At 50.2% G+C, this 22,449-nt stretch overlaps 1 long non-coding RNA gene across 6 annotated transcripts in view; it reads right to left on the bottom strand.

Annotated features, from left to right (window-relative positions):
• Positions 1 to 660: 660 nt before the first annotated feature.
• The window catches only part of LOC107132820 (uncharacterized), a 107,547-nt gene continuing 85,758 nt past the window's right edge, over positions 661 to 22,449 (bottom strand). For 5 of the 6 annotated variants that reach the window (XR_001501112.3, XR_001501110.3, XR_001501114.3 and 2 more), the window contains 3 exons: positions 5,495 to 5,628; positions 4,694 to 4,854; positions 661 to 4,594 (listed from right to left, as the gene is read on the bottom strand). This is a non-coding gene — a long non-coding RNA (uncharacterized lncRNA). The remainder of the gene's footprint in view (positions 4,595 to 4,693; positions 4,855 to 5,494; positions 5,629 to 22,449) is intronic. The other variant, XR_001501111.3, reaches the window with a different exon arrangement.

The raw sequence follows: 22,449 nt of genomic DNA, 5'->3' as shown, positions 1-22,449 counted from the left end.
GAACCTTTGTGGTTTCTTCTCACCCCTTTCCCTGGGTGTGATGTTTATAGGAACAACAGGTACACACTCACTCTTACCATCACAGAAAGCAAATCCTGGTCTGAGCTAAGCCCATCTTAAGTGGCTGGGCACCGGCTGGCCGGGAACTGGCTCCTTTGCCAGAAAGCAGGAGTCCGGGCAGGTAGGTGGGCCCCAGGGGCCTTGGAAGTTTAGGTTACATGTCATCTATTGAAAAAAGTTAGTATCGTACTTTTGTGATGGAAGAAAGTGATAGCATCTCTCACCATCTCCCCAGGAAGGAGAGTTCACAACTTTGAGTCCCAGGGTCGGGAAAAGGAAGGCAGAGTTACAGCCTCTGTATGTTTCAGGGGCTGTCTTCAGGTTTGGTCCATCCAAGGGGTGGACCTGGCTTTCCCAGGGGGAGCGGGGAGAGAGCCTTGGGGCTACACTGCCTTGAGGATCAGAGAGGCAGTAACCCAGTACATTTGTAAGGCCTCCTCAGACAACCGTTTTGCCTTTTTGCATTTCTTTTTCTTGGGGACGGTCTTGGTCACTGCCTAGTGTATAATGTCACAAACCTCAATCTATAGTTCTTCAGGCACTCTGTCCCATCACTTCTGGTCCCATCACTTCACAGCAAAGAGATGGGGAAACAATGGAGACAGTGAGAGACTTTATTTTTGGAGCTCCAAAATCACTGCAGATGGTGACTGCAGCCATGAAATTAAAAGATGCTTGCTCCTTGGAAGAAAAGCTATGACCAACCTAGACAGCATATTAAAAAAACAGAGACATTATTTTGCCAACAAAGGTCCATCTGGTCAAAGCTATGGTTTTTACAGTAGTCATGTATGAATGTGAATTGGACCATAAAGAAAGCTGAGCATTGAAGAATTGATGCTTTTGAACGGTGATGTTGGAGAAGACTCTTGAGAGTCCCTTGATCAGAGAAACGCAGATCAAAACCACAATGAGGTACCATCTCACGCTGGTCAGAATGGCTGCTATCCAAAAGTCTACAAGCAATAAATGCTGGAGAGGGTGTGGAGAAAAGGGAACCCTCTTACACTGTTGGTGGGAATGCAAACTAGTACAGCCACTATGGAGAACAGTGTGGAGATTCCTTAAAAAACTGGACATAGAACTGCCATACGACCCAGCAATCCCACTGCTGGGCATACACACCGAGGAAACCAGAATTGAAAGAGACACGTGTACCCCAATGTTCATTGCAGCACTGTTTATAATAGCCAGGACATGGAAGCAACCTAGATGTCCATCAGCAGACGAATGGATAAGAAAGCTGTGTTACATTTACACAATGGAGTATTACTCAGCCATTAAAAAGAATACATTTGAATCAGTTCTAATGAGGTGGATGAAACTGGAGCCTATTATACAGAATGAAGTAAGCCAGAAAGAAAAACACCAATACAGAATGCTGCTGCTGCTGCTAAGTCGCTTCAGTTGTGTCCGACTCTGTGCGACCCCATAGACGGCAGCCCACCATGCTCCCCCGTCCCTGGGATTCTCCAGGCAAGAACATGGAGTGGGTTGCCATTTCCTTCTCCAATGCATGAAAGTAAAAATTGAAAGGGAAGTCACTCAGTCATGTCTGACTCTTAGCGACCCTATGGACTGCAGCCTACCAGGCTCCTCCATCCATGGGATTTTCCAGGCAAGAGTACTGGAGTGGGGTGCCATTGCCTTCTCTGCCAATACAGTATACTAATGAATATATATGGAATTTAAAAAGATGGTAACGATAACTCTGTATGCAAGACAGCAAAAGAGACACAGATGTTTAGAACAGTCTTTTGGACTCTGTGGGAGAGGGTGAGGGTGGGATGATATGGGAGAATGGCATTGAAACGTGTATAATATCATATGTGAAACAGATGGCCAGTCCAGGTTCGATGCATGATACAGGATGCTTGGGGCTGGTGCACTGGGATGACCCAGAGGGATGGGATGAGGAGGGGGGTTCAGGATGGGGAGCACGTGTACACCTGTGGTGGATTCATGTTGATGTATGGCAAAACCAATACAATATTGTAAAGTAATTAGCCTCCAATTAAAATAAATAAATTTATATTAAAAAATAAAAAAAAATAAAATTCTATAATTTTCTGAAACAGAAAAAAAAAAAAAAAGGTCCCTTGGACTGCAAGGAAACCAAACCAGTCCATCCTAAAGGAAATCAGTCCTGAATATTCATTGGAAGGACTGATGCTGAAGAGGAAGCTCCAATACTTTGGCCACCTGATGCGAAGAGCTGACTCATTGGAAAAGACCCTGATGCTGGGAAAGATTGAGGGCAGGAGGAGAAGGGGGCGGCAGAGGATGAGATGGTTGGACAGCATCACTGACTCAATGGACATGAGTTTGTGTAAACTCCGGGAGTTGGTGATGGACAGGGAGGCCTGGCGTGCTGCAGTCCATGGGGTCGCAGAGTCAGACATGACTGAGCGACTGAATTGAACTGAACCCAGTACATAGAGAATGGGGGGTGCCTCTCCATGGAAGAGGTGGGTGCCTCTTCCACTGGGAAAGGAGAGGAGGGATTTGTAAAAGGTGGTGTCCTGTGCCTGCTCCGCATGTGGGCAGGGCCTTGATGGGCTGGTGGTGGGAGTAAGGGGGCTGGACAGGGTCTTCAGCAGCTGTGAGTGCCGCCAGCCCCATGCAGCAGGGGACAGAGAAGAAAGACCGCAGAGTCATCTGCAGAGCAGGGGGCAGAGACAAAGTCAACAGCCAGAGCCCAGACGACAGGCCAGACCCTACTCTCCTTCCCCACACACCATATGATCAGACGTCCTATAGCATCTACGAAAGGGGTGGAAAATAGGGCGCTACAGAAATACACAAAATTGGCCTTTATAAACAGGTTTAGGAGGCATGTAGATTCAGGTTGAGCTTCATTTAGGAAAACAAAGAACTGAGAGGTTTCTGGACCCCAAGTGTAGAGGAGGCCTCAGAGCAGCCACAGACACCAAATGGGCTCCTCTGATAGGGGCCAGGCCCTAGGAGCTGGGGGGTGGGGTACAGCAGATATTTGAAGTTAAAGCTTCATTTTTCTTTATTTTTTTAAATGTACATTCAGGATGTAGATTTTTAAAATGTACATTCGAATGTACATTCAGGTGAAAAGGGCATACGTTTTAGAAAAACAAGTAATATGAATGTTCACACGAGGGGTAATCTCACTGATCATTTAAGGGGCACCTTCCACAACCAGGAGCTTTAGAACACGCTCTCAAACCCTCACAAACACCCTGTAGAGAATCACCACCATCCGAAACATCAACGCGGCAACAGTGGCAAGGGATGGAGGACTCGGCTGAGCTCCCACAGGCGGGTCAGTGATGGGCTGTGATAGCCTGTTTGTATTCTGGCCACTACACCCCACGGTCTCTCTGGGAGGAGCCACAGGTCAGCTCTGCCCCTCAGTCTCCCTGTACATCCTTAACACTTGGGTTCAAGCCTGTGGGGAGATTGGTGAAGTGGGGCCATGGAGAGAGCGCGGGGAGAGGTCTGAGGAGGCTGCTGCCCCGCCACGGTGCCGGGTGGTGGCCTGGGGACCGCTGGAGGTTGCAGCGATCAGGAAGACAGGCTGGACGTGGGACAGGAGGGGAGCCAGGACACGCTGGGGCCAGTGGCAGACTTCCACATGTCTGGCACAACCCCCAACTCTGGACTTCACTTCCATCTTGCAAATCTTACTATTCAAATCCGGCAGGGAAGCATCTTCTGGGAAGGGCAGTTCTGAGCTTTAGAGGGGAGCGGGGGTGCCAGGTTGACACCCCAACCCCGAGCGGTGACTTGAGGGCCTCGCCTCAGGGGTTGCTGACGTGGGGAAGTTGGTCTGGCAGCTGTGGGTCTTTGGGAACCATCTCTCGCTGCCCACCCCTCACACATGAGACATGGATGCGTGGGCAGCCTGCAGGCCCGTCCTGCCCAGGGTCTGGGGCCAAAGCAGATGGCCCAGGGTGAGTGGTGATGGTGGCTGGGCCTCTGGCTCTAACATCCAGAGGGAAGAGAGGCTGGGGTGGGGCTCCAGAAAAGGTCCTTCTCCCACCGGTTCCCTGTCTTCTCTGCTGTCGGCCTGTTCCTGAAGGGCCCTCCATGCTGCACAGGAGGTCACAAAGCCTTCCTTCCTGGGTGGGGCTGCAGGACATAGCAGGGGAGGTCTCGGGAGAGCTGGCCATGCCTGGGGACAGGCTCCGGGGGCCTGATTGTTGTTCAGTCGCGCAGTCATGTCAGACTCTTTGCAACCCCATGGAATGCAGCACGCCAGGCCTTCCTGTTTATCACCAGCTCCCAGAGCCTGCTCAAACTCATTTCCATTGAGTCAGTGATGACATCCAACCATCTTGTCCTCTGTCATCCCCTTCTCCTCCTGCCTTCAATCTTTCCCAGCATCAGGGACTTTTCCAGTGAGTCGGCTCTTTGTACCAGGTGGCCAAAGTATCAAAGCTTCATCTACAGCATCAGTCAGTCCTTCCAATGAATAATCAGGGTTGATTCCTTTTAGGATTCACTGGGTGTCTGCTTCCTCAGAGCTGGGTCTGCTCCCTCGGCCTCCTTCATTCTCTTCCTGGGAAGAAAAAAAGTCCATCACCCCTCTCCCCTGTCAATCCCTCCCTGCCCCAAACATGAGACTTTTCCCTTGAAAATAACCAACTGGGAAACATACCTTTATCAGAAGGCCCAAGTGGGCAGCCCTGAGCAGAAAGTGCTGGGGCAAGAGTCAGGATCGAAGGTGAGCCCAGCCCCCACTGCTGGGTGGTCAGGAACCTGCCGGCTCCGACTTGGGTTTCCACCTGTGATGAGTGAGAGGGCGGCTGCCTTGTCCAGCTGCGGGCAGAACGGGGGCAACAGGAAGAGCCCAGCCCCCAGCAGTGTTGAGCATGTGGTACACACACCATAGAGCACCAGGGAGCATTACAGAGAAAACACACGCAGGGCTGGGGGCCTGGCGGAGACAGTGAGGATGGAAAGGCCTCCCGTGGGAAGAGTGCGGCCGGGTCTCTGTGCAGGCCCTCCAGGGGTGAAGACACAGAGCCATGGGAAGATGCTCTGGGCGGGTGGAGGTGCGGGTCTGGGGGCCTTGGGGTTGTGAGTGAAGGGAAAGCAGCTGTTAGCAGTTAGCACACCGTAAATGTTCAAGAGAGAGCAAAGTGCTGGGCTCTGGAGCGGGGAGAGGGCGCCTAAAGACAAGGAAAGGTCTCAAGAGAGAAGCAGGATGACAAAGGACAGTGGGAGTGGCTCACCAGTATCGCGCAAGCCATCAATTTCACACACTCACAGTTTGCTTCCCGGTCTTCCTTACAGCCCGGTGAAGCAAATCTTAACAGCTCCTCCCCTTCATTTTCAAGCCCATACATTGCAAAGCCCTCTTTTTTCAGAGGAGGAAACCGAGGTTCTGAGGGGCAGTGATTTCCCCAAGGCTCCCCAAGACAGCATCAAAACTCCACCCCACATCTGTGGCTCATACCTTGCGACCCAGGGAACCCAGCTGGACAAAGGCCGGGAGCTGCAGCGAGCCCTGCAGGCTTGGGCGACAAGGTGTCCGAGTGGCCTGGAGCGGAGGTCTGCCCCAGAGAGCCCCCTGGGGGCCCAGTGGTGACCCTGGAGGAAGATGGAGAGGTGGGCTGGGAGGCGAGGCAGACCCACGGCAGAATGAAACTGCCAAAGCCACCCTGCCTGACTTACTGCCCCAAAGTGCTCAGTGTATATAGCCTTCTGGAGTCGGGGTGACGACAGAGGTCCACGGGGCCTGGTGGACAGAGCTCAGCTCAGACGTGCCTCTGACACTGGGTGAGGCTTCTCTGCACCAGACCTTTTCACACACCTCCATTTCCCCAAGAGGACATTACATTCTCTACTTAATAGTTCAGAACACAGAGGCCCTGAGAAGTGAAGTCACTTGCCCAGGACCTCAAAAGAAAATGGTAGAACTATTCCACAAGCCAGGATCTTCTGTCTCTAATGCCAGTTTCTTTCAGAAATATGATCCACTGTTAATGAGAACTGCTGATGACGGAGCAGGAACCAAGAATACTGCAGGCGCTTACCTGGACTACCTTAAATCTATATGGCCCTCCCTCATCTTATGGAGTAGGAATCTCTGGCTCAGACACAGCATTCAACCCAGATCTTCCTCAACTCCAAAGCCCAAATCATTTTCTCTATAGCTTGTTTCCCGAAGTGTATTCCATGGGGCGTTCATTGGTGTCACAGAAAGGGTGGGGACAGGGGATGTTGGTGAACAGATATTTTGGGAAGCACTGAGTTAGACAACCACCTTTAAGACTTCTTGGAGGTTTAATAATCTATTGTTTTTAATCTCTGAAAGTGGAAACTGGTGTGCTCACACTTAATTGGCCCACCGTCTCCTTTTACCGTAAAACAATGCATTAGTTAAGAATGTACAGAACTGCAGGCAGAGAAACGGCCCCTCAGTAGCAGCCAGGAACCAGCAGAGATGGGCAGTCCAGAGCTGATGTAGTGGTTCAGACGTGGCCCTGGGACCCAGGCTCCTTCTAGCCTCCCGCTCTGCCATCCCCCACAGGTATCTTCCACCTCCATGGTGGCAAAATGACTGCAGCCCTTTCAGACAGCACAGTTACGTTCCAGGCAGGAAGAGGCAAAGAGAAGAGGGGAGCAGAACCTTTATATCCCAGAAGCTCCCTCAGCAGACTTCTGCTACATCTCATCTGCCAGAAGCATGTCACACGAGCACCCTAGCTGCAAGACAGCCTGGAAGGCTGAGTAATTTTAAGGGCCAATTATCACCCAGAAAGAATTGTAGGTCTCTGGGTAAGGAGGAACGGAAGAGCGGATACAATAAAACTCCTGGAGTTGGTGTCCCACAGAAATGCTTTGGAAAATGATGCTCTCCCTTCATGCCATCACCTCTTATTTTTCTGCCCGATGACAGGCAACTCATTCTTCAAAGCCTACAATGGCCCCTCTGCAACCAAGGCTCTCAGATTCCTCCATCTCCCACCCCTGTCCCTCGCTCCCTGGCAGATGAGGTGGCCCTGATCAGTCCGCTGTGGGCTGTGCTAGGGTGAGGAGCAGGAATGTCCTCTGGATGGACTGCCTACCCATCCGCTGCTAGAGGGCAAGGACATGACCCATTCCTATCTGTGTCTACCAAGGCCTGGCACAAATGTCCAAAACGAGCCTGAGTGGCTTTCAAAAGGAGAAAGTGGTTCAGGATGCTTTGCTTGGTTAGGAGAAGCAGGTACCGATCTAAGCTGCCAAACTCAGAAAGGCAGGCATCATGATAAGGATCCAGGGGGGCTGCTGGGAACTGAGGGCAGGGGTGTGGTCAGGGCTCAGGAAGGCATGCTGTCCATCTGGAAGGGCAGCGGCACCCAGGCAGCCTGCTCCACGTGAGCTGCTTCATCCACATGCCCGGAGCCCAGCCTTTTCTGCTTTTCCGTCCAGGGAACAGACATGAGATGCTACACTTCCGCTCCAGTGAGACCAGCTCCAGAGGCAAGCTGACCCTGTCAGCCTCATTGCTAAATTGAGAGAGAGACTCTGATTGGTCCAGCTTGGGTCAGGTGTCACCCTGGTCCAATCGATTGTGCCCCTCAGCAACTGGGGGGAGGGAGGTGAGCCTCATGTAATGCATGGATGGAAGGGACAATAAAGGCAGATATCTCAAGATGTGACTACCTGACTTTAGGGTATAACAGGGGTCAGCAAATTATGACCCAGGCACTAAATCCAGCCTGCCAGCATTTGTATAAATCAAATGTTATTAGAACATAGCTATGCTCATTCACAGGGCTTCCCAGGCGGCACTAGTGGTAAAGAAACCGCCTGCCAATGCAGGAGATGTAAGAGACTCAGGTTCGATCCCTGGGTGGGGAAGATCCCCTGGAGGAGGGCACGGCAACCCACTCCAGTATTCTTGCCTGGAGAATCCCATGGATAGAGGAGCCTGGCGGGCTACAGTCCATGGGATCACAAAGAGTCGGACACGACTGCAGCGACTTAGCACACATGTATGCATGCTCGTTCACTGATGTACTGTCCATGGCTGTTTTTGTGATAGACCGCAGAGTAGAAGAGTTGTGCCATGGACTGTGTGGCCTGCAAAGCCAAATATTGACTATGTGGTCCGCGCAAAACAAGTTTGTCAACAACAACCCAGCACCCCGATTACAGGCAGGAGCTTGTCTGTCTAGGAGCTTGAGGGCAAATTGAGGGCAAGGATGTGCCATTCGGATCTACATCCCCAAAGGCCACAGCACAGGTAGCTGGTTGAGCTAAAGAAGTAAGGAAGGGAAGGAGGAAGGAAAGGAGGGAGGGAGGGGGGGAAGAGCGAAGGCAGAGGCGGTGCCCTTGCTGGTTCCCAGGCCTCTCCCCGGGCTTTCGAGCAGAGCGGCGGGATGCTGGGGAAGGGGTTTCTCCCTCTCCGTTCACTCAGCCCGCATCTGCTCCTAATTGAGGTGCAGTGGTACAAGCCTGATTGGGAATAGCAGGTGCCAGGACGTGGTGAACATTAGGGAATAGTCACTTGGCGGGCTCTGGAGCTGCCAAAATGAAAGTGTGCCGATGGGCCAGATGTGCGCTCATTACCATCCGCTCTTCCTCAGCAGCGTTTTAAGGGAACATTTGTTTGTGGAGGGAACACAGCTGTTCCCTGGGAAATGGGTTTCCCTCTTTGGGCAGAGGAGTCGGGGAGGGGCTGCGGGGGTGGGGGGACACTGGAGCCGTCTAGGGGACCTGGCAGCTGCAGACTCTCCGTCTGGTCAAGGGCAGGGGTTCGAGAGGACAGTGCCCACTGTGACCTCCACGCTCGTGTGAAAGGGAATGTTAGCCCCATTTCTCAGAGGAGGAAGCAGAGGCCGAGGGAGGCCACGTGACCTCCGCCAAGGCCAAAGAGCCCATAAATGACGATCCCCGAAAGCAGGCTCTCTCCTGCAGGACCACTGCCCTCACACAGGCCCGGCTCCAGCTTCTCAGTAACATTTGCAGCAAAGCATCTCTAGTCTCAGTCTCAGAATCTCCTTTTCCCAGCCTGTGTGTGTTTCTGCCCCAGCAACACGTTGCCAATCTCCTGTCTCTCTGTCTCCAACTCCCCGTCCCTGGACCTCTGTGTTTTCCACTTGATTTCACCTGTCTCTTTCTCCGCCCTTCCCTGGCGTCTGCGGGTGAGTGGCTCTTGTCTGCTTGGTTCTTCCCGTCCATCTCTCTCCCTGCTTCTCCCTCTCCATCGCCTTCCTGATGCCCGAGCTACCTTGATAACATCTGCAACATCTCGGGCCTGAGGCCAGGTCTGTGTGATGTGGCCTCCCTGGGGTTGTTTGACTATAACTCTGTCTCTCTCTTTCTGGCACCTATTTCTGTGTGTTTTCAGAGTAGCGGTTTTCAAGTTGTGTATCATGACTGTTGGTCACAAAATCAATGAATTAGACTGTGACCAGCAATTAAATAAGCAGACAAAAAAAAAAAAAGAATAGCTGAATGTGTTCACATAGTATCCTATGAACTGTTTCAGTTTTCTACATGACTGGGGTCCAATGTAAAATGTTTTCACTATGAGATTTGACAAAACATTGGAAAACTGTTTGTACTGAGTGGAGATACTTTGGCTGCAAGTGCAAAAATCTCTGACTCAAACAAGCTCAACAAGATTTATTAGCACCACTCCAAGAAGTCCAAGGGCAAGACCAGGCCCAGTTAATCACTGCCAGACAACAGCATCAGGAGTCAGGTTCTTTCCTTTCTCCCTTTGCCCTAGGCCATCCTCAGCGAGCCAGCTCACTGTCATCGTGGTCACAAGGTGGCTACTTGGCCCCCGTCCACTCCTGACAGATTCATAAGAGAATGAGGGACTGTCCGCTCCCATTGTTGTTGTTTGGTCGCTAAGTCACGCCCAACTCTTTGCAACCCTATGGACTGTAGCCCTCCAGGGTCCTCTGTCCATGGGGTTTCTCAGGTGAGAATACCGGAGTGGGTTGCCATTCCCTGCTCCAGGGGATCTTCCCGGATCAGGCAGGGAACCTGCACCTCCCGCAGTGGCAGGCAGATTCTTTACTGCTGAGCCCACCAGGGAAGCCCTGGCTAGTCCCATACATCTCTTTTATAGAAGTCAAGAAACCTTTCACATCTCATTGGTCAGGACCGGGTCACATGCCCACCTCTTAACCAATCACAGGCAAAAGAGACAAGGCTCACGGTGAGTGGCTTAGATGACTCAAGAGGGAGTCTCTTCCCTTTACAGAGGAGGGTAGACACCAGAGGCCTTGGGCCTTCTCCCACCAGCAAGAAGTGGGAGAAGCCTATGGGCTGGGCTGTCATGAACATCTGCCTCAGCCTCTCCCTGGCCCCTCTGCCTGGGTGCCAGCCTCAGTTTCCCTCCTGGTCCTGAGGGGAGGCCATGGGAAGTGCAGGGTACCATTCAGAATCTCTGTGTTTGTCTTCTAGGCCTGCTAAAACAAACCTGCTGGCTTAACACAACAGAAATGGATTCTCCCACAGTTCTGGAGACCAGAAGCCCAAAGCCACGGTGTCTCCCAGGGCACACTCCCCCTGAGCAATCTAGGGGAGAAGCTTTCTTCACTCTCCCTCCATCCAGTGGCTCCAGCTGTTCCTTGACTTGCGGCCACATCCCTCCTGTCTCTGTCCGCACATGCCCTTCTCCTCTCCATCCCCTCCCCCCAACCTCACCGTCTCTGCTGTGTCTCTTACAAGGACACTTGGCTTGTATTTAGGATCCACCTGGGTAGTCCGGGATGACCTCAGCTTACTCCAGGATGATCCTTAATTACATCTGCAAAGATCATTTTTCTCGAATCAGGTCCATTGACAGTTCCTGGATGTGGGCATATCTTTGGGGGGCCACTCTTCAGGCCACTACAGGGGCTCTGCTCACCTCACCCCAGCCCAGCCCCAGGTTCAGGACCCAGAGTCGTGGACACCCTCCCACAGATCCCTATGGGGCCTGACCTCTGAACTGCAGCATCCTTATCTGCCAAACAGAGACCTGAAGGGGTAAGTAACGGCACACACACACACACACACACACACACACACACAAAAACCTAGCAAATATCAGGAAATAACACGATTTCCTAATCCTTCTTGTCCCTTAAGAGAAAAAGCAGGTTGACGTTCCCACGCATTTTCCAGGGAACTAAGGCCTTTTCAGAAGAGGGGCTGAGGCAGAGGGGCCTGGTGAGCTATTAAAAAAACACCCCCATGTCCCCTGTGAAGGTTACAGGACCCTATTCCCTGCCTTGCACTTCCTTCAGTCAATCTCAAAAATGAGATTTCTAGAAAGCCCCTCTAATAAGACTGCACCTGTTACCTAGGACGGGCTATTCTGGCCCCCCCATAGCTATGGTAATCTAAGAGTAACTGCCCCTCAACCTTGCCTGAGGCCTCACAGCTCCCCAAAGACCCTCCTACATTGGACTCTGGCAACAGTCCTCATGGTTCAAGTAAAGTGACTGAAGTATATTCATTCGTTCATTCAACAGACATTGACTGAGCACTAACTTTGTACCCATCAGACTCTGTTGCAGGCAGGCCTGGGGATTCATCAGTGAACAAGACAAACACCTCTGCCCTCACAGAGCTGACGTGTTGCAGAGAGATTAAGTAATTCACCCAAGGCCACGTGAAGCTAAACGACTAGACTGGACCCAGAACTGGGTCCCCAGGCTGTTCACACTGAACCCATTGGCCAGCGGTCTTCTGGGAAAACCTCTGGGAGCCATGGGATAAAAACAGCAATGTTGAGATGATGTGTCACAAAGAATTTGGCTGCCCTCTGACCCCTGTCCCTGGGAGGTAATCCTAACCCCCTTGGAGTTTCCAGTGACGGGGTCTCTCCTCCCCAGTGATGGGATGTCTCCATTATTCACAGAGGGGCCCTCAGACCACACCTGCTTAGTTTATGCTAATGAGATGATTCATGATTGTTCTCCCCATATTTATGCCAATGAAATGGCTCAGGGTTGGGGCTGACTAGATCAGAACAACCAAGCCTGTGATTGGAGGATTGAGGCTTTGCGTCTGTGATGTCAGCCTGATCTAGTGGAGTGGTGCGGCATGGAGATGGAGCTCAATCACATAGCCAGTGGTTTGACCAATAGTGAAGCCTGGATAAAAACTCTGGACACGAAGCTCAGTGAACTGCCCTGCTTGGCAGTACGCTCTGAGTTTGTGGCCCTTCCACACACAGGGTAACGTATCCCAGAGGAGCACAGCAGTTCTGCATCTGGAACCCTCCCAGACCTCACCTGTGTGTCTCTCCCTTTGGCTTGCTCAGATTTGTAAACTTCTGCTATAATAAAATTAAAATTATCAAAAAAAAAAAAGAAAGAAAGAAAAGAAAACCACTTAACAATTCCATGAGGTATCTAGGGTAATCAAATGCATAGAGGCAGAGCTGACCAGGGCCTGGGTCAAAGGGAGGAATGAGGAGTTAGTTTTTAATAGGTACAGAGTTTGAGTCTTGCAACATGAAAAGAATTCTAGAGATGGACTGCATAACAATGCAAATGTACTTTACTACACTGTACATTTAAAAACAGTTACAGGGACTTCCCTGGTGGTACAGTAGTTAAGAATATGCCTTCCCATGCAGGGGACTTTTGTTCGATCTCTGGTCAAGGAACTAAGCTCCCACATGCCACAGTGCTCCAACTACCGCGTGACAACTAGAGAAAAGCCTGTGCATCACAACGGCAAGACCCAGCACGCTGCAACTGAGACCTGACGCATCCAAAAATAATAATTAATTAATTTTAAAAATCTGGTTATGATGCTAACTTCTAGGGTATGTATGTTAGTCGCTCAGTTGTGTTCAATTCTTTGTGACCCCATGGACTATAGCTCACCAGGCTCCTCTGTCCATGGAATTCTCCAGGCAAGGATACTGGAGTGGGTTGCCATGCCCTTCTCCAGGGGATCTATCCAACCCAGGGATGGAACCCAGGTCTCCCACATTGCAGGCAGATTCTTTATCATTCTTTACCATTCTTATCATTCTTTACCAGGGAAGCTCCTGGGTATGTGTATCTTACCACAAAAAAAAAAAAAAAAAAAAACCTGTAATCATAAATACAGCACTTTTCTGAGCTCTTTCTATGTGAGTCTTCCTATCAAATTATCAACCTGAGGGTGGTCATAGGAACTCTTGAATTTGTAGCCAGCTGGTCGGAGTAAGGGGGGCCCTGGGAACCCTTGAACTTCCGCTGGTGTCTGGAGTGAGAGCCTTGTCAAGGACTGTGCTCTCATCTGTGAACTGTGGCCCAACTCCAGACACATGGCGAAGGGAGGTAGAGAGCGGGAGCCGGCTGGTGGATCAAGCGGCTTTTGGAGTCCTGTCCAGCCCTGAGTCTCTGCGATTCCTCCATAAAGACCCCCAGCCCCCAAGCACCTTCCCCCTACACTGCCTGTTCCATTCACTCATCCCTTGACTCTCTCCTCTTTGTGTCCTTTTCAGAGTGTGTTTGTGTGTCTGTCCATTCCCCATCAAAGCTGTGAGCTCCTCTGGGCCTGGAACTATCTACTTTTCTGTCAGTTCCAACACCAAACGTTTTCTCTGTGGGTGAACTGAATAGCCTTCCTCTTTCCGGTCTGAAGCTCTGGTTCACGGGGCCCCTGTGGTGGGGGTGGGGCACTCACTGCTGCGGTTCCATCTTAAGCGTTTGCTTCCTTGACTTGGTGCTGGATTGTTTTTCAGAGGCACCTCTAGTAGTCAAGCTTCTCTGGTCACTCAGACGGTAAAGAATCCGCCTGCAATGCAGGAGACCCCAGTTTGATCCCTGGATCGGGAAGATCCACTGAAGAAGGGAATGACTACCCACTCTAGTATTCTTGCCTGGAGAATCCCATGCACAGAGGACCCTGGTGGGCTACAGTCTATGGGGGTTACAAAGAGTCAGACACAACTAAGCAACTAACACTTTCACTTCACCGCTAGTGGTCGAGCACAGGAAGAGGAGGGGAGTTTTTGGCTGTAACACACTTGCACCCCAAGCTCACCACCCCTACCTCCAGTCCTGAGGTCACTGGAAGAGAGCAGATCCTTCTTCCAGAGGATGACCTCGTTCCCCTGGGGACATGGACTGTTTAATCAGAACACCTTCAGTCGAAACGCTCATTCGTTTATGGGGAATACAGGCACAGGCTTTTAAAGACATGCCATAAGTTTAACAGTTATTGGATTTTTCAACTTGTTTACAAAAGCAATATTGTTAAATAGCCAACGGCCAGGCCCAGTTGTTTTTCCTCCTGTGCCTTCTGACAACAGGAAAGTGTATTATCCCCCCCAGCTGGCTCCCGGGAGGGATGGGGAACAGCATTCCATTTTGCTGTCTGTTTAATTATCCATTCAGCCAGGCTTACACTAAAGCACTTCCTCATTTGTTCACAGCCAGATCCGCTCTGGAATCGACAAAGAGCTCCTTCCCCATTCCACAGCCCCTGCAGCAGCTCCTGCAAGCAGCTTCACTCAGAGAAAATGCCAGCCTCCTAAGAACCTGTCCCTTTGGAACAATGGATCCAAAAGGGCTTGCAGGTAGTCTGGGTGACCTAGACACTTGACTTCACATCCCTGGGTCAAAGGCTCCTCCTTCCTCAGAGAAAGAATATTGCTTTGGAAAAGTCTTTTTAAAGCAGGCTGCTGGAGAGGTTTTAAAAATAAAGCTTGCCATGACGTGCCTTTTCAAATTCTGATTTAGAGGGCCTGGGTCTTCAAATTTTGGATTTTAAAAGCCTCTCAGATGATTCTGATAAACTAAGCCAGATTTAGAGGCTTTTGGACTGGAAAATCTCAGCCTGCCTTTGACCCTGAGGTTCTGTGATGTTCTGTCCCAGTGGAGGGGAGGGTGGGAGACTGGGCCTTCCTTCTGCTCTTCACATCAGACCAAGTAGGAGCTCCACGCTCATTTAGCTGGCTGAGCTGGACGAAGCTCACACCTGGTAAAAAGTCATCTTGGGGAAACAGCCAGGTAGACGGGGCTCCACAACCCTCAAGTAGCTAGAAGTAAACTGAGTAGTGCCTGTAAGCTGATGCGAGAGTTCCGTGAATGATCTTATAGTGGAATACCTGCACTAGCCCAACAGGTGTCTGAAGGGCCTGGGAAAATGTATCCCTGTCCAACTTGCATTGGGAAAGTGCCTCCTGATAGGTGGACTCCACACCCAAGGCTGACTTTGGCTACAGATGCAGAGAGGAGTTCGAGGGGCAGAGAGCTGGAGGTGGGGGCCTGCCCCCACTCCAAGTCCCCATCCACCCACTCCCCTCCTCCTAGCAGTGCCAGTTTGTCCCCAGAGAAGTCTCAGATTCAAACTTCCCCATCCATCCCATCTAGAGTGGTCAGAGTGCAAACAACCTCAATGGCAGTCACACTCAAACTAAGGCTCAACCTCTCTATGGCACTTAATGTATAACACACTTGCCATCCATCATCTCCCTCCATCCTCGCAACACCTCTGTAAGGGCAGGACCATTTGACAGTCCAGGGGCTGGATGGTCAAAGACAGGACTGAATGACTTGAAAAAGGTCAGAGGGCTGCCAAGTGGAGGAGCCAGAATCTACCTACCCTCAGACCTTCTAATTCGAAGTCCAGAGCCCACAGGCCTCCTTAGTAGCATACACTTTCTTGGCTTTCGTCTTTCTCAGGGTGCTTCCATACATGTGACTCTGTTTGACTAATTATAGTAAGCTTCGAAGGTTTTAGATCCTCAGCTGCCAACGGAGGAAACTGAAGGTCCAAGAAGTTAAAGGGACCATACAGCTGTACCCTTATAACCCAGGAGCTGTAAGAAGGAAAGGTGGGGGATTTACTTGACAGTCCAGTGATTATGACTCCATGTTCTCAGTGAAGAGGGTCCAGCTTTGATCCCTGGTCAGGTAACTAGATCTCGCCTGCCGCAACTAAAGATCTGAGTGCCCACCTGAGACCCAGTGCAGCCAAATAATTTTTTTAAAAAAGAAGGAGAGGTGTAAAGCTGGTTATGGGAGGTGGGTAGCAGAAGTAAGGTTTTGAATTGCACTGTAGCTCTTACAAGCTGTGACCCTGGGCAAGTTACTTACATTTTGTCATCAGTGTTCAGGGATAATTCTTAAAACATAAAATAACCACTTTAATACAAATGTAAACATGGACAAACGTCAAAAGGATTTTATTTACCTAATTAATGAGGGAAGCAGTAAGGCGTTAAATACTGGTTCAAAGGAGAATTCAAAGACCTTACAAACCTAAGGCAATCTGAAATGAATTTATAAGCAGTTGCAAAACTGGTCAATATCCTCGGGGCAATAGTCATTTGCATTCCAACAGGCAAAATTTATTTGCATCTCTGGACAAGAATTATTTGCAGTATTATCAGTTTGCTACAACTTCTAGAGTTGTAAAAAATGCCCAAAGACGATAAAATGAACAGATCACCCAGAAAGGAGCCTTGCAAGGCATCAAGCAATCTTTCTTGGCTCATTACAAAGACTTTCACAATTTCTTCCTAACCTCATTAAATGCAGATGATCCATAGGGCTGTTGGGAGGATTACGTGAGGTGGTGTGTTTCCTGCCTGAGGCATGGTAGGTTTCCCTTCCCCGCCCATGGCAAGGATCTTCCTTCTAGGGTGGCTTCTTCCTGATTACCCAAGTCTAGGGGCTTTCTCGCTCTACTGAGTCTGGCAGAGGAAAGGGACTGGGACTTAATGTCACCTCGACTCAGGATCTGGTCCTGGCCCTACCACATCCTCGGGCAAGTCATTTCTTTGCTCCTTCCATCTCAGTTAACCAGCAGTAAGAGCAAGGAGTTGGACAAGATGACCTCAAAATTTAGTTCAATAAATCTTGGTTTCACACTGACTCACACAGCACAGCCAGAAATGTAGATTTCCTGAGACCAATTCACGGGATAGTTGACAGACACAGACTTTGGAAGCACACAGATAGATGTCTGAGTCCCAATTCAGCTCCTACTACCTGTGTGACCTTGAGTAAGCAGCGTCACATCTCTGAGCCTACATTGCTCATCTGTCAGGTGAGGTTATAACAAAGGCTCCAGAGTTTACTCTGAAGATGAAGATGGATAACATGTTACGTGCTCCCACATAGTCAATGCTAGATGTCAGTTTCCATTCTCCACTTCCCTATACCAAGTGGGCTCTGCTTTGGGTCATAGAGTCAGAGATCCCTTGTCTCTGCCCGTGGTCACTCAGTAGGTCCGTGAACAAACCCTCACTGGGTTTGCCTCTAGCCAAGCATTGCAAGATCGATTACATTTGACTCCTATACTCAGGCATTTTTCTCTTGCCATGGATCTGGGCTGAGGACATGGCTAACAACAGAAAACTCAGTCCCTAAATGGGGTGGGCAATGGGCTGGGAGAGGTCCCAGGAGGTAGAGCTCACTTTGGCAGTGGTAGGCTTCCAGGAGGAGGTGAACCTTGAGTGGGCACTGCAAGATTCAGACGCAAGAAGGAGCTTCAAGGCACAGGGGCCACTCAGACAAAGACTCTTTGGCCATCACCTCCCCAGGGACCTGCCTCTCCTGCTGCACCACGAACTGCATGAGAAGCACTGTAAAGAACGCACTTTTTACCCACAGTGCCTGGCACACGGGAGCTGCTGCACAGTATCTGAAAAATGAATGAGGCAGTACCTAGAGCCCACATCCATGTATAGATTGGTGGTTCTCAACAGGGTGATACTGCCCCAGGGCCACCAGGCAATGTCTGGAGACATTTTTGGTTGTCACATCTGGGATAGAAGGCTAAGAAGAGGCTACTGGCATCTGAAAGCCAGGGATGCTGCTAATTTACCTCTGGTTCACAGGACAGCCCCCACGCAAAGGTTTGTTCAGCCCCAAATGCTAAGAGTGTCAAGGCTGAGAAACCTTGGTACAGAGGAACAGTAAGTAGATAGGATCACAATACTCCCAGGGGATGTTTGGGGCCAGGGAGCACTGACAGTGTTTACTAAAGAAATCGAGACCCAATGGGGATGAAGTGTCTTTCTGTGGATGACACCACAAGTTAGCAATAGCCTGAAAATATGAGGGGAACCACTGACTGAAACCGCCCTCCCTGGCCAGACTCTACAGTAGCCACCTGCATGAGTTATCTTACAACAGGAGCTCCTGGTAAGAAACGTAGAACTAACAAGCCACCACCGAGCAGAAGAAATCGGGAAAAGTCAAAAGGAGAGAGGAGACTCCAGTCCATATGTCCTACCAACCTCCCAGAATCCTCCTCTCTGGAAGCCATCTTGGCTGAGTGATGCTCTTGCCACCGGGAAGGACCCTGAGTCAGAGCGCTTGGCCAGAGACAACCTGGAAACTAACTCCATTACCATGAAACACAAGACTATGACCACGTGGCAAAGCTGCTCTGCTGGGTCCCCTTACTCTGTGGCTCTTCACCCAGGTGCCCCTTCCCAATAGAGTCCCTTGCTTTATCAGCATGTGTGTCCTCAGATAATTCATGTCCAAGTGTTAGACAAGAGCCACACTTGGGCCCTGGAAGGGGTCCCTCTTCCTGCAGCAAAAAGAGAGGCCAATCTTTGGACGCATCACCTGGGGCTCTCTGTCAGCACACCCCTCACAGCCCCTTCACCCCTTTGTCATGTCTCAAAGTCCTCTTTGCCCCACCTCCCCTACACAGCTTAATAAGACTGCTTCAGTAGCAGTGTCTTGAAATACACCAAATGGTTCGGGTCTTGGAGGCTTTGAACATGTCACTAACAGCACAACTCTGAATCCTTGTCCCAGGCCTGCGTTCGTGGCATCATTCCCACACAAGAATTAACTTTATAAAAATTTAAATGTTAATAAATATTGAGTCATGTATGAATCTGAGAGTTGGACTATAAAGAAAGCTGATCACAGAAGAATTGATGCTTTTGAACTGTGGTGTTGGAGAAGACCCCTGAGAGTCGCTTGGACTGCAAGGAGATCAAACCAGTCAATCCTAAAGAAGATCAGTCCTGAATATTCATTGGAAGGACTGATGCTGAAGCTGAAACTCCAATCCTTTGGCCACCTGATGTGAAGAACTGACTCATTTGAAAAGATCCTGATGCTGGGAAAGATTGAAGGTGGGAGGAGAAGGGGACGACAGAGGATGAGATGGTTGGATGGCATCACCGACTCAATGGACATGAGTTTGAGCAAGCTCCAGGAGTTGGTGATGGACAGGGAAGCCTGGCACGCTGCAGTCCATGGGGTCGCAAAGAGTTGGACATGACTGAGTGACTGAACTGAACTGAAAGCGAGCCACAGTGAGCTGGTAATAAGATACCTTGGGATGTCCATCATGCTGGATTTCCAGACAGTTAAACTGGTTAACGCGTTTCCCTTTGACCTGTGGGTCAATCTTGGTGACTATCGGGGACAGGGCGGCCACACTGTTATACGTTACAGCTTAAATGCCTCACTGAATGCCACTGAGGTCCTGCTCTCCAGGTGAGAGCCTGATTCATAGACGGTGGAGTGAAGGAAACAGATGACTCTGTACCCACCATCTGAGCTGCCTGGCAGGTGTCACTCTCTCTTACACCCTCTCCCTCGTACACAGAGCCCCCCAAACAAGTAGTTACAGACATGCAAGTGAAAGTAATTTACATAAATATCTTCTACTGTCGTTGTTTAGTCCCTCAGTTGTTTCCAACTCTTTGCAACCCCATGGAATGTAGCCCTCCAGGCTCCTCTGTCCATGGGATTTCCCAGGCAAGAATACTGGAGTGGGTTGCCATTTCCTTCTCCAGTACCTCCTATTATTAATGCATATTAATGCATTAATTCCCATAATCAATTATTTCCTGTAATTTGTGGGCATGAGGAAAATCCTTGCCTCCTCTCTCCATGGGGAGTTTCATTTGAGAAGCCACAAGCAGTTGGCCTGGCCCAATGCGGGAGTGCTCAGAGTGGGAGAGTGGGATGGTCACTGTGCAGGATGTGTGCAGCAGATAACTGACGCAGGTGGTTCCCTCCCTCAGGGGCAGGGATGAGGGGCAGAGCTCACGAGCATCATGAAAACCTGGCCTGGGCAGCACCTCTGTGAAATGAGATCCAGCTCCCCTTTCAGTGTCCTTGTCTGTTCAGTGGGGCTAATAACTAGCCTTTCACCCATCATCTCTTCCTTCCTGGTGTGTACAGACTCCAGACAGGGCCTAGGGACTATCACTGCAGAAGAGGAATGGAGAGGGAACAAGGACAGCAAGACCGCAGAGAACGGCTGTGAGCTGGGTAAAATCAGGTGGGAATATCATTCAACGGGGACAGACGCCCAGGTCCAGGCCCCACTGGGGAATCCATGGCCTTCCCCTCTGGCCCCCGACACCCACGACTGGCCATCCCCCGACCCGGCAGTAACCGAGGCCAGACTTCCCCCTGAGGTCCCTGCCTCCTGGATGTCCTGTCCTTCTGGATCTGAAGCATCCTTCACACCTCACATAGTCCTCTGCCATCCGCACGTTCCCTGCTTCCTCCTTACGGCTGTTTATGGAAAACGAAAAGATTTCCCACAATGCTGCAACTAAAGATCCTGTATGCCACAACTAAAACCCAGAGCAGCCAAGTACATGAAATAAGTTTAAAGAAAAAGAAGTGAAAGCAGGAGCTCAGATATTTACGCACCCACACTCACTGCAGCATTACTCACATTAGCCAAAGGGTGGAAATGAATGGATACACAAAATGTAGTGTATATATATACACACAACAGAATATCGTTCCGCCTTGTATGTGCTACAACATGAATGGAACTTGAAGACATAAGTGAAATAAGACACAAAAAGGCAAATACCTATAGATATGAGGTATATAGAATAGTCAAATACATAAAGACAAAAGTATAATACGGGCTTCGCTGGTGGTCCAGTGGTTAAGAATCCGCCTGCCAACGCCGAGAACATGCGTTCAGTCCCTGGTCTGGAGAGATCCCACTTGCCGAGAGGCAGCTAAGTCCACGCACCACGACTACTGAGCCGGCTCACCTAGACCCCGGGCTCCGCAGCAAGAGAAGCCACCGCGATGAGAAGCCTGTGGGTGGCAACCAGGGAGCAGCCGCTACCCACTGCAACTAAAGGAACACCCTGTGCAGCAACAAAGACCAAAAAGAAAAGTGTAATGTAGGATGCCAGGGGCTAGAAGGGGACAGGGATGGGAGTCACTGTTTGGTGGGCACAGAGCTTCAATCTGGGAAGATGAATTCTGAAGACAGATGGTGGTTATGGTTGTGCAATGGGGCTATACGTCACTGAACTGTATACTTACAAGTGGTTAAAACAATAAATTGTATGTTATGCACATTTTACCACAGTTAAAAAAAAAAAAAACTGAAGAAAAAAAAACAAACCTAAGCTTTGAACTCCTTGTGGTCAGGGCCTGCCTTTTTTCCTTCTTTGGACTCTGTTCAGTTATAACAACAAAGGCCATGCCTGTGTGGAGAAAAGGGGAAGAGAAGAGAAGGGCCTCTCTGGGTCAGTGGCCCACCAGGCTTGGAGACAGGAGCTGTGGGTCCATTCGGTTCCCTGCCCCCACAGCACGCATCTCCCACAGACCCTTTTTCCAGACCTGCAGCCCTGGCTCCACCCTCTCCTGGCCTGAAGCAGGTACTGTAGCCACACACCTCATGCCTCCAGGTACCCTACCAGACCTTGCCCGCTCCATTCCTGCTGACCTGGAAGGCCACATCACTCACCATTCCCCTTTGTCCCCTTGCGTTCAAATCACATCCAAAAACATTGTTCCCATTAAATCACATCCAAAAATATTGTTCCCAGTTGTGCCATATTCTCCCCATTTCGATGTGCCTTTGCAAGGACCGTAACTTTTGTCTGGAAAGTTCTGTCTTACTTGCTACCTGATAAAGCCCACCTCATCCTTCATGTCTCAGTTCATACCCCACCTGCTCTCTGAGGCCCAGCACCCTGCTCAGCACCTAACATCCAGACCTGTGATTGCCAGCATCTCCCACTGGATGGTGGGATGATGGAGCAGTTCGTGCTGATTGTACCCATCTTCCCCTTCCCCCACTCTCCATTTTCTTTCTTGCTTAGAGCCCAACTTTTGTTCAGCTGCTCCTTTTCTGCCTGGCCACCTCAGTGAGAGCAACTGGCATCACAGTGCAGCTCCAGGGAGATGAAGCCTGATTGGCTTACACCAATCACAGTATTCTATTCCTCTCTCTGGTATTGGCTGAGATGGGGTCATGTGATCTAATTCTGGCCAAGGAAATATGAGGGGAAGTTTGCCTCTGCTTAAAAACACATGGGAAGGGGACAAAAGGAAAAAGGTACTCTTCTGCCTCTGGGAATGCTCATCAGTACTTGTCAACTGGCATTGCTTCAGCCACCCTGTCACCCTGAGGAGTGATATCACCTACATATTGGGGGTGGGAAGGCAGAAAGATTTGTTATCAGGCAGGGTCCTGGCAGGAGGTGGGAATCATACCAGTTAT

Source organism: Bos taurus, chromosome 10, assembly GCF_002263795.3.
Source record: "Bos taurus isolate L1 Dominette 01449 registration number 42190680 breed Hereford chromosome 10, ARS-UCD2.0, whole genome shotgun sequence".
Taxonomy (NCBI): domain Eukaryota; kingdom Metazoa; phylum Chordata; class Mammalia; order Artiodactyla; family Bovidae; genus Bos; species Bos taurus.
Note: the sequence above shows the minus strand (reverse complement) of the source record. Positions and strands in the feature narration are given on the sequence as shown.